This window comes from Pipistrellus kuhlii, unplaced genomic scaffold, assembly GCF_014108245.1.
Source record: "Pipistrellus kuhlii isolate mPipKuh1 unplaced genomic scaffold, mPipKuh1.p scaffold_m20_p_4, whole genome shotgun sequence".
In the NCBI taxonomy this organism is placed as follows: domain Eukaryota; kingdom Metazoa; phylum Chordata; class Mammalia; order Chiroptera; family Vespertilionidae; genus Pipistrellus; species Pipistrellus kuhlii.
Window position 1 is genome coordinate 32650970 of NW_023425540.1, and position 9225 is coordinate 32660194.

Here is a 9225-nt window from a genome sequence, read left to right on the forward strand (position 1 = left end):
TTAATAATGGTCCCACAGACACAAGCCCATACTTATTTTGCCATACTTCTGTGAGGATTGATTCTTTCCAAAGGATAAAACGTTTTTCCCTTGCTTTGTTTTTCAATGAAATGCCTTAGTCATTGAGTTATTTCAGGCCCTAACAAAACAAAAAAACAAACAAAAAAACAAAAAAAGTTCAAACGGAAGGTTTCAATAGTATTTCTCTAAAATAAGATCTAAGGTCGACATCCATTCTTACCTCCTAACTGTATTGTTCTGTGTTTCAAAGCAGTGACCACAATCCTGAAAATATTTGCGAAGAAAAAAAATCCTGTGGCAACGTTTTTCATTTTGAGAGCCCAAAGGGAAAATTTGCAAAGGGACCTCCTCACAGAGCCAATGCTCCCCTAAACGTCCTCACAGCCCATCAGGCCCTTTGGTGACTTTCTGAGCGTGACAAAAACCTTTGAGACAACTACTGTCTTAAAAGAATGTTCCCATGACTGCCAGCCTGTTTTCATCTCAAACGTGCCACAGATCAGCAGTGCGGCCTTAAGTAAGTTGTTAAATGGCTGTCAGCCTCAGTTTCCTCCTGCGTAAAATGGGAGGCTGGCACCTGTGCTCACTAGAGTTCCTACTGCTTATACTTCGTGATCCAATCAAGCTCCAAGAGAAGGAAATGGCAAGCTGCAATGCCTGGGATGGTAATAGGTCCGAAGGCCATTCCTCAGAAGCTAGGACTGCTGGTGGCAGAGCCACCCTGTCTCCATCTCGAGACTCGGGCTCTCCTCAAGCACAGGCAGAGCATCCTCTACCCGGGGGCAGCCTCTTCTTAATTCGCTCAAAGGAATTATCTGAGCTCCTCTGAAAGGAAAAGCAACAGTTCAATGAAAATGTACCTTTGGCTACTAGCCTATATGGTAAGAGAATGAAAGCTCAAATACAATACGAGAGGGTCTATAATTTCTTATTCACTTCTCTCACATGGACAACAAAGCCAACTTTAAAGAAATGAGAGAACTGCCCCTTTACAAAGAGTTGTGAGGAAAATCAGTAAAGGATTTTAAGGACGTCTATTGGTATGCAAGCCTCAGAAGACACTGACAATTGGATTCAGATGATCCACCCATAAATTCAAAAGCTTTCTGATGTGTCAGACAGACTTTCTGAATACTTGCCTCCACAGACTCTCCTGTCAGCCAGGTCATGATTTTCTCCTTCTGTTTTAAGTCTCTCCCTGGTGCCACAGATAAACCCAGGAATGCTCAGGAGAAGTCCCAACTGCACCGTGAATGAGCCCAGCCTGTCACACCTAAGACCAAGGATGTGTAAAATCAGGGAGAGCAGATGGAGAGCAAGAATGGGAAGCAGAATGTGACCATCACATCCACCACTCTCACTGATCTCCATCTCACAACATTTGGAGCCAAAGCTGTTCCAGGACCTCAAGCTCTTTCTTGGGATATCAGCAAAGGCCTCTTAAGAAGGTGACCTTGAAGCTGACGTCTAACTGATGAGCTGGACCTGGGAAGTGCAGGGACAGCACCGTACCAAGAAGCCTAGAAGGTTTAAAAAGCATAAAGAGGATCGATGTGGCTGGAGAACAGTTCAAGAGGTAGAGTGGCTCCAGGTGAGATGGGAAGAGGCCAAGTCAAACAAGACCTCTGGCTAGTGTTGGTTCCACTGACAGGCCATGTGCAAAGATTTGCATGCAAGTGTTTATTTATTTGGAGGAAGCACAGGAAGGGAGCAAGAAAGTGAGACAGGAAGGGAAGGAAGGCAGTTCAGGGACATAGTAAGCAGTTCACCGCTGTGGGCAACAAGGCTCCACCCTCTGAGACCTCTGAGCACCTCAGGGTATGAGACACAACACACCTCAGAGTCCTACCACCTGAGGGCAAGGAGAGTTGAGATATTTATCCACCAATTCTTGTCCATCACTGGTTGACACCTGCTCCTGGGACATGAATTCCCCGGGGCTTCCTGATCCAGCTGGCAGCCCAGAAAACTCAGACAGAAAGTTGCAGGTGCCTACAGTAGAAAGATGCCCAACACACAGACACAGTGAGTCCCAGAGAGGTATCAACAGCCCTGCTACAGCGTTGTCAAAAAGTAAGAACTTTGGATTTTATTCTAGGTGTAATAGGAAGCCATGGACCCTTCACATGTAGATGAAGGGCCATAAACCAGGCATCAACTTTCCCACTGACAACTTACAATGGCTGTTCTTACTTCTGCGTAGAGGGTGATTGGGAAAGGGGGGAGGCACAGAGTGGATGTGTTATTTACTCTAAAACCCAATGTAAGTCAAGGTTAAGTAGCTTTCCCAGATCTCATAGAGACTAACCCAAAGCATCTCCTGACCTTATCTACCCTGTCAGCCATAACTTACTAAAATTTTTCCCAAAAAAAAATCCTCTATTTTTCTTTGCCCTGTGTGTTTAATGCCCATAGGCTCTTTTAGAAAGACACATCACTAAGTTCTTCCTCACCTAATTGACCCACAATGTGTCATCCACACAAAGATTAGGTGCCATTTGGCTTCGCAGCCACGCTATATCCACCAGCAAATAGGGACATGGGGAAAGGATTACACTTTCAAAAAGCATGGAAACATTAGTTAGACAGTGGGTTCCAATCCTGACACTCACACTTTCTTCCCATGTGACCTGTGACAAATCACTGACCTTCACGGAGACTCTAAAATAGGGATAAAATGTCTTCCTTAGAGAGCTGTGAGAAATAAATGAGGTATCACAGACACAGGCACCTGGTACATAATAAGTGCTCAATTAATGTGCTCATTACTATCATTATAACAAATGTACAATGAATACTCACATGTGCCCTTACCTCTGAGTCCCATTTACACAGTCAGAAAGGAAATAATGCTCACACACACACACACACACACACACATACCTTTGTTTATTCTGATGATCTGTCTAGTTTGAAGTAATCCAGGCCAAGATTTTCTCTCATTATCTTGAAAAATTACGTGTTGGCTATATGCACTGTACCTTGAACATCTAAGAAATTATTTAACATATGGCCTGGGCACTTCAGAATGTCAGTATGAAGAAAGCAGAGCAAAATTTAAGGATTACTAAGCAAACACCTAATATTCCTAATGCCAAAGGAAAGGAGGAGTAGGTTGCTCCTATTTTACAGCTATTTTATAGACAGAAAAGAGTGATTGGGCCTAGAAACTCAACTGTTGTGAGCAAAAAATTATTAATATGATGTGGAGTATTGGATCCCACCTATTCTTTCCCTTTTAAGTGAACAGCATGACTTTGGCAGCAACAAAAAGCTAATGGCCTGCCAATGATGAGCTCTTCTGTCAGAAAGATAAACTGGAGACCATTTGGGACTTGTTTTTTACTTCCACCCATTCTCTAGTGCCTACAATTAAAAATGGGCCAATCAAACATCACATTCCTCCCTTATTTAAACAAAAGTAGAACGTTATACCAATCCACAAAAAGACTGACCTCTTTAACAGGTATGGAAACCAAACTGTGGGTGCTTGAGTCCGAGTTCTTGCCTTGTGAAATCAACGAAGTCGCGGACAAAAAAAAAAAAAAAAAAAAAAAAAAAAAAGATTAATGGAACCAAAGTTTTTTGGGAGAAGCCAGTCCTGGAAAAGGTGTAGCTGGGGTTCCAGGCGCAGGCCAGGGTCCGGAGCCCCCTTTCCGTGTTACAGTCCGGAGTTTAGTAAACAAGCTAATTAAAGTCTAGGAGTCCACGTGTGGAGGCCCACGTGGCCGTAACAAGAACCCATTGCAAGCTGGGAGGAGAGGGAGAGAACTGGGGAAAAGAAATGCACACTTTTAATTTGGGGGTGGAGACAGCCTTGCTAGCTCCTGATTGGTTTTTTCAAAGAATTTTGCCTTAGCAACACCCTTGGGATTGGCTTATACGCCTTGCTGCCTTGTGATTGGTTATCTGTATGCTGTTTTTCTTAGTAATATCCATACAATTTCAAGTTCATGCTACTGGTCCACAGCTTGCCTTCCCTGTCAGTTGAGACATCTTAGTAATTCTCTAGCTATTTTCTGTCTTCTCAGTATGATATCTGAAAAAGTAGGAGAGAAATTGCTTCTAATTCCATGACTCCTTTTTTCTGTGCCACACCCCATGATTACTGACGGGTCCCTTAGGGCAAGCATGTCAAACTCACGGCCCGGGCCACATGCCTCATTTATTTGGCCTGTTTTAGCCTTTGAGTTTGACATGCTTGCTATAGGGGAATAGGTTAAAGAGCATTGAACTTGGACCCAGGGAATTCCATCTCAATGTTGTCATCTGAGAGTGTTGAATTATAGCGATAAGAAGTTTTTGAATTTAAGTAGTTTATTCTTTCAGGTACTGCTAGGGCAACTCAACCAATGTTTCCCCCTTTGAAAGGGGAGAGGAAGGGCTTCTAAACTTTTCTAGAAAGGAACAAAACGATGGAGAAGGAATAGGGGCAGGGCACAGAGGAAGGGCGCAGCAGCCATTCTTGCTAAGAGGCTCTCTGGAAGCCACTATGAAGTTCTGTGGGATAAATGAGGAGTCAATCAAGTGACACAACCTCCTATTCCCTCTTGGAGAACTGAAGAGAAAGTTTGATCTTCTCCGCAGCTCTAAAATGTCCAAGCTTTACATCACATACTCAACTTTCAAAGCACTTTCAAAATCCTTTCAATACTTGCCGACACTCTATGCATCGATCTGAATAGCGAATAAATGTTGGCATCTTCTTCTACAGTTTCTGTCAGAACACAATGCTTCCCTTGTCTCTGCACACTCAACATTACAAGGCCTGTGGGGGTTGGGGATTATATTTGACAATTTCTTCTACCAGCTCCATGCTCATGCAGTTCCATTGTGTTCTGTCAATTCCACCTCCTGCACCAAAAAAATAATAATAATAATAAAAATTTTAAAATAGCAGAATGTCTTCTATGTTCAACAGGATGGTCAACTTCAGCAAATTTCCTTTCTCTTTTCTCAACAAATGCACCAAGACAGGACAGATACAGTGGTACCACCAATACTTGCCTGAGTTCAAGCTGTCAGCCATGTTGCAACAATGATTATGTCAGCTGCTGTCACCGGTGTTTTGTTCCCGCCATTATGAAGTTAATATAAAGCATTGGTTCTCAAACTGTGGTATCAGAATCCCCTGGGAGACTTACTAAAACACAAATTGCTGCCCTCCCTCCTCCTACCAAGAGTTTCTGGTTCAAGTCCAAGATGGGGCCTGAGAACCTGCATTTCTCATGGGTTACTAGGTGCCTCTGAGGCTCCTAGTCCAGAAACCAAGCTTTGAGAATCCCAGGTGTAGGGAAATGTGTGAGTTGAAGGAAGCTGGAACCTGCTTGTCAGAGAAGGAAATCTGGGCTCATTTTAATTCTTCCTTAAATTCATAATACAATTAACATTTACTGAGTATACAAGGCACTGAGTTAAATGCTTTCAAACACTTTTAATTCTCACAATTGTCATCTCGGTTTTTTTTTTGTTTGTTTGTTTGTTTGTTTTTTTAAATATATTTTATTGATTTTATACAGAGAGGAAGGGAGAGAGATAGAGAGTTAGAAACATCGATGAGAGAGAGTCATCGATCAGCTGCCTCTTGCACACCTCCTACTGGGGATATGCCCGCAACCAAGGTACATGCCCTTGACCGGAATCGAACCCGGGACCTTTCAGTCCCCAAGCCGACGCTCTGTCCATTGAGCCAAACCGGTTTTGGCTGTCATCTCGTTTTTAAAGAGGAATAAACTGAGACTGCAGAGCTAGTAAGAGCAGGAGCAGAATTCAAGCTCAGGTCTTTGGACTCCGGTACTGTCAGGTTACCTCAGTGATGCAGTCAATTCCTACTCTCCAGGAGGCTGCCAAAGGGCTCTGAGCAGAGGTTGTAAGTGACATGGATGGAGGATGGGGAGGTGCTGAGGGCCATCAAAGAAATTCTCTTCCCATGCACATCTAGCTACGTGGGCTGACAGACCGATTCCCTTCCCTGTACCTCAGCTCTTCCAACTGTGAAATGAAAGACCAGAATAGTTGCCACCTACCCCCAGCTTGTTCCCAAGAATGAGATAAGAGCCCTCGGCTATTACATAAGAAGCAGTTTTCTTTCCAGCCCCTCAGCTTGCTGGAGTCTGAAAGGCTCCAAATCTTATGAAGGATGGGGTTCACCTTTACTCTCTTGAACCTTGGGCAGTGGTCACCCTGTTCTCCCATCCTCTGGCCTCTGCCCCTCCCCTAAGCCTATTATCAACAAGCTGGGAACTCAAAGTTCAAATCGTGTTCCTAAAATGATGTGTGCGTTTCAGAAACTCTATTTGTTCCCGCAGCGTGACTGATGAGAATTCCTCTGACAGCTCGGTTGGACACATTTTTAGGTGTTCTTCAGATTCCGCCCTCGCACAGCACCTCCGAGGCCCCTGAGGCATATGTTGTAGGCTCTGCCTGCTGAGGAACTGGCAGGAGGCCTGTCGCACCTATTTTGTAAGCTTAGAAGGGCGGTGTCAAGAGCCTCATCCTCTTAAAATGAAGACTCTTTCGTGGCGCTTAATTGGTCTATCTAATGAACTGAGAGAAACACTCCGGTTCCACCTTAGTCAATGACTGAACATGCCAGAGAATACATTGTAAGTGTTCTGGAGTTCCCAGTGAGCAAATAAAAGATTGATTTCTTTTTTGTTTCCTTTTCTTGGCTTTCTGTCTCAAAGGGATGGCCGGTCTCCCTTTTCCCCAGTCTCTCCTTTGTGGGTGTTTGTTTATTAATGGAGTGGAGCAATGCTCTGAAAGCCATACCCGCTCTCTGAAGTTTTGATTGTAATGGAAACAGTCGCCAGGGGGTGAAGTGTCACTGTGTTATCTAATGATCACGGACAGCATGCCGGAGAGAGGGAGCAGCCAGGGTCGCTGGCTATCACCACGGGGCTTCTGCTGCCTCCACTCTCTGCCCTGCCAGTGACTAATTGATTTGTGAATGTGCTTGGAGGTACTTTGAGTGAGAAAGACACTTTATATCTGCTGTGACAAATCTTCGGAGGAACAAAATATCCATTTCACGCACAAATCTCCCTGCTTGGCTCTTTCCTCCATTCAGTTCCCAGCTAGCTAAATCTTCAGCACTCAAAGAACCAAGTAGACAAAAAAAAAAAAAAAAAAAAAAGTCTTCTGATGGCCAGTTGCTAACAAACAGAAATTAGCAGATGAGGAGAAGAAACCAGAATCGCGGGTAAAAATTAAGGAGCAGGATTCAGTAGGCAGAAAGAAAAGGAAGTGGCTCTGTGGCCTGTAAGCCCCTAATTTAAGACAATTACCAGATCCCAAAGTCAATATGTTCTGTTTCTACCGCTGGCCAGGAATGAAGATAAAGCATGAAAGCCAGACTCTTGGAGTGCAGCTTCCTGGAAACTTCATTTAACTCAGTAGATTCTAACAGGTTAATTTTTTACCTCCAGAAGCAATCTTAATGTTTCTATACATAGACTCAAAAGTGCTGTCAGCCTTCTGTAAAGCCATTCCCAAAACTTACCAATGGGTTGATTTGACATGTCTTGCCACCCAACTGGGGATGGGACTCGAATTCTGGCTCTCTGATTCAGCTTCTGCCTACAGTGCATTTGCTTTAAAAAAAAAAAAAAAAAAAAAAAAAAAAAAAAAAAAAAAAAAAGTTTTCCAGGGCTGCAGAAACAGTTGAAGGAATATTGATAAGAGAACTGAGCTTTTATCAAAAGCTGCTTCTTGTAAGTGGACTTGGCTCCAAGTCAGTTCTTCCCCTATTGTTGACTGACCCCAGGATACCCTTGGATGAAAGCCAGTAAAGTCATTCCTGAGCCTTTTTTACATGCAAATGTTAAACATCTTGGATAGCTAGGACAGGAAGGCTAAATTCGTTCATTTATTCACTCAGGCAGTATCTATTAAGTACCTGAAATGTGCCAGACTCAAAAGTAGAACTTATTTTTTAATCACTACGTGTAATGTTTGTTCTGCAGAAATAACTGGCCCGTGTATTTTTTTTATTTTTTTTTTTTAGAACTATGCTAGGAGATTGTGGATGGAAGAACACTTTTCTCCCTTCTCCACACTATAAGTTCCATAGTGTGGAGAGTTCTGGAATATTGGACCATTTTCAAACTGCTAAGAACATTGATTGCTTTGGCAACTACTATTCCATTGGCTTAAATCTGGCACAGCACAGAATAACTCACAGCTTTCCAGAACCACCTACACCTAGAACCTATCTAAGTACAACTTCACTTAGGACATTTTCTAAAATACCTACCATTACAGCCGAGAATTTTATATATTTTTTTAATATATTTTATTGATTTTTTACAAAGAGGAAGGGAGAGGGACAGAGAGTTAGAAACATCAGTGAGAAAGAAACATCGATCAGCTGCCTCCTGCACACCCCCTACTGGGGATGTGCCCACAACCAAGGTGCATGCCCTTGTTCGGAATCGAACCCAGGACCCTTGAATCAGAAGGCCAATGCTCTATCCACTGAGCCAAAATGATTAGGGCTTTATTTATATATTTTATTGATTTCAGAGAGGGAGAGAAAGAAACATCAATGATAAGAGGGAATCTTTAACTCCCTAAAAAGTTTTGATCGGCTGCCTCATGCACATCCCCTATTGGGAAATGAGCTCACAACCTGGGCATATGCCCTTGATCGGAATTGAATCTGGGCTCTGTCCATTGAGCCAAACTGGTTAGGGCAGCAGAGAATTTTCTTAATGAATTTTAAACACATTCAGAGGTTATCATCCAACCCATTGCTGGACTCTCAATTGCCACAGGTGACCAAGAAGACGCAACAACAGAAACCAGTCAAAATAATATGGCTGGTGCTGGCTTTAGCAGCACAAATACTGAAACTGGAACAGTACAGAGGAGATTAGCATGGCCCTGTGTGAGGATGACATGCAAATCATGAAGCATTCCCTGTTTTTCTGTTGGCTGGTGCAATCCAGTGGTGCTGATTCTAAACCCCAGCAAGGTTGTTCTTCATGTGGATGGCTCTGTGCTGAAGCACAGGATCAGAAACAAAGATAATGATAATGATGATGATCCTTTTCATCTTTTGCAAATTCCATCAAATTCTATCATTCTTGTTCTAAAAAGTGGGTATTTCTTATCAAGTATAGGATTCAAATTTATCCTTCAATACTGTATAGACAAAGTAATGCAATTATAATAAAAAGAAGTTACATTTCAATGGTCCTTACT

At 42.9% G+C, this 9225-nt stretch overlaps 1 non-coding gene across 1 annotated transcript; it reads left to right on the forward strand.

Annotated features, from left to right (window-relative positions):
- The first annotated feature begins 8843 nt into the window (after positions 1–8843).
- Positions 8844–8948, forward strand: LOC118703971. The gene has a single exon (XR_004983212.1). It is a non-coding gene; the product is annotated as a U6 spliceosomal RNA (small nuclear RNA).
- The last annotated feature ends 277 nt before the right edge of the window (positions 8949–9225 follow it).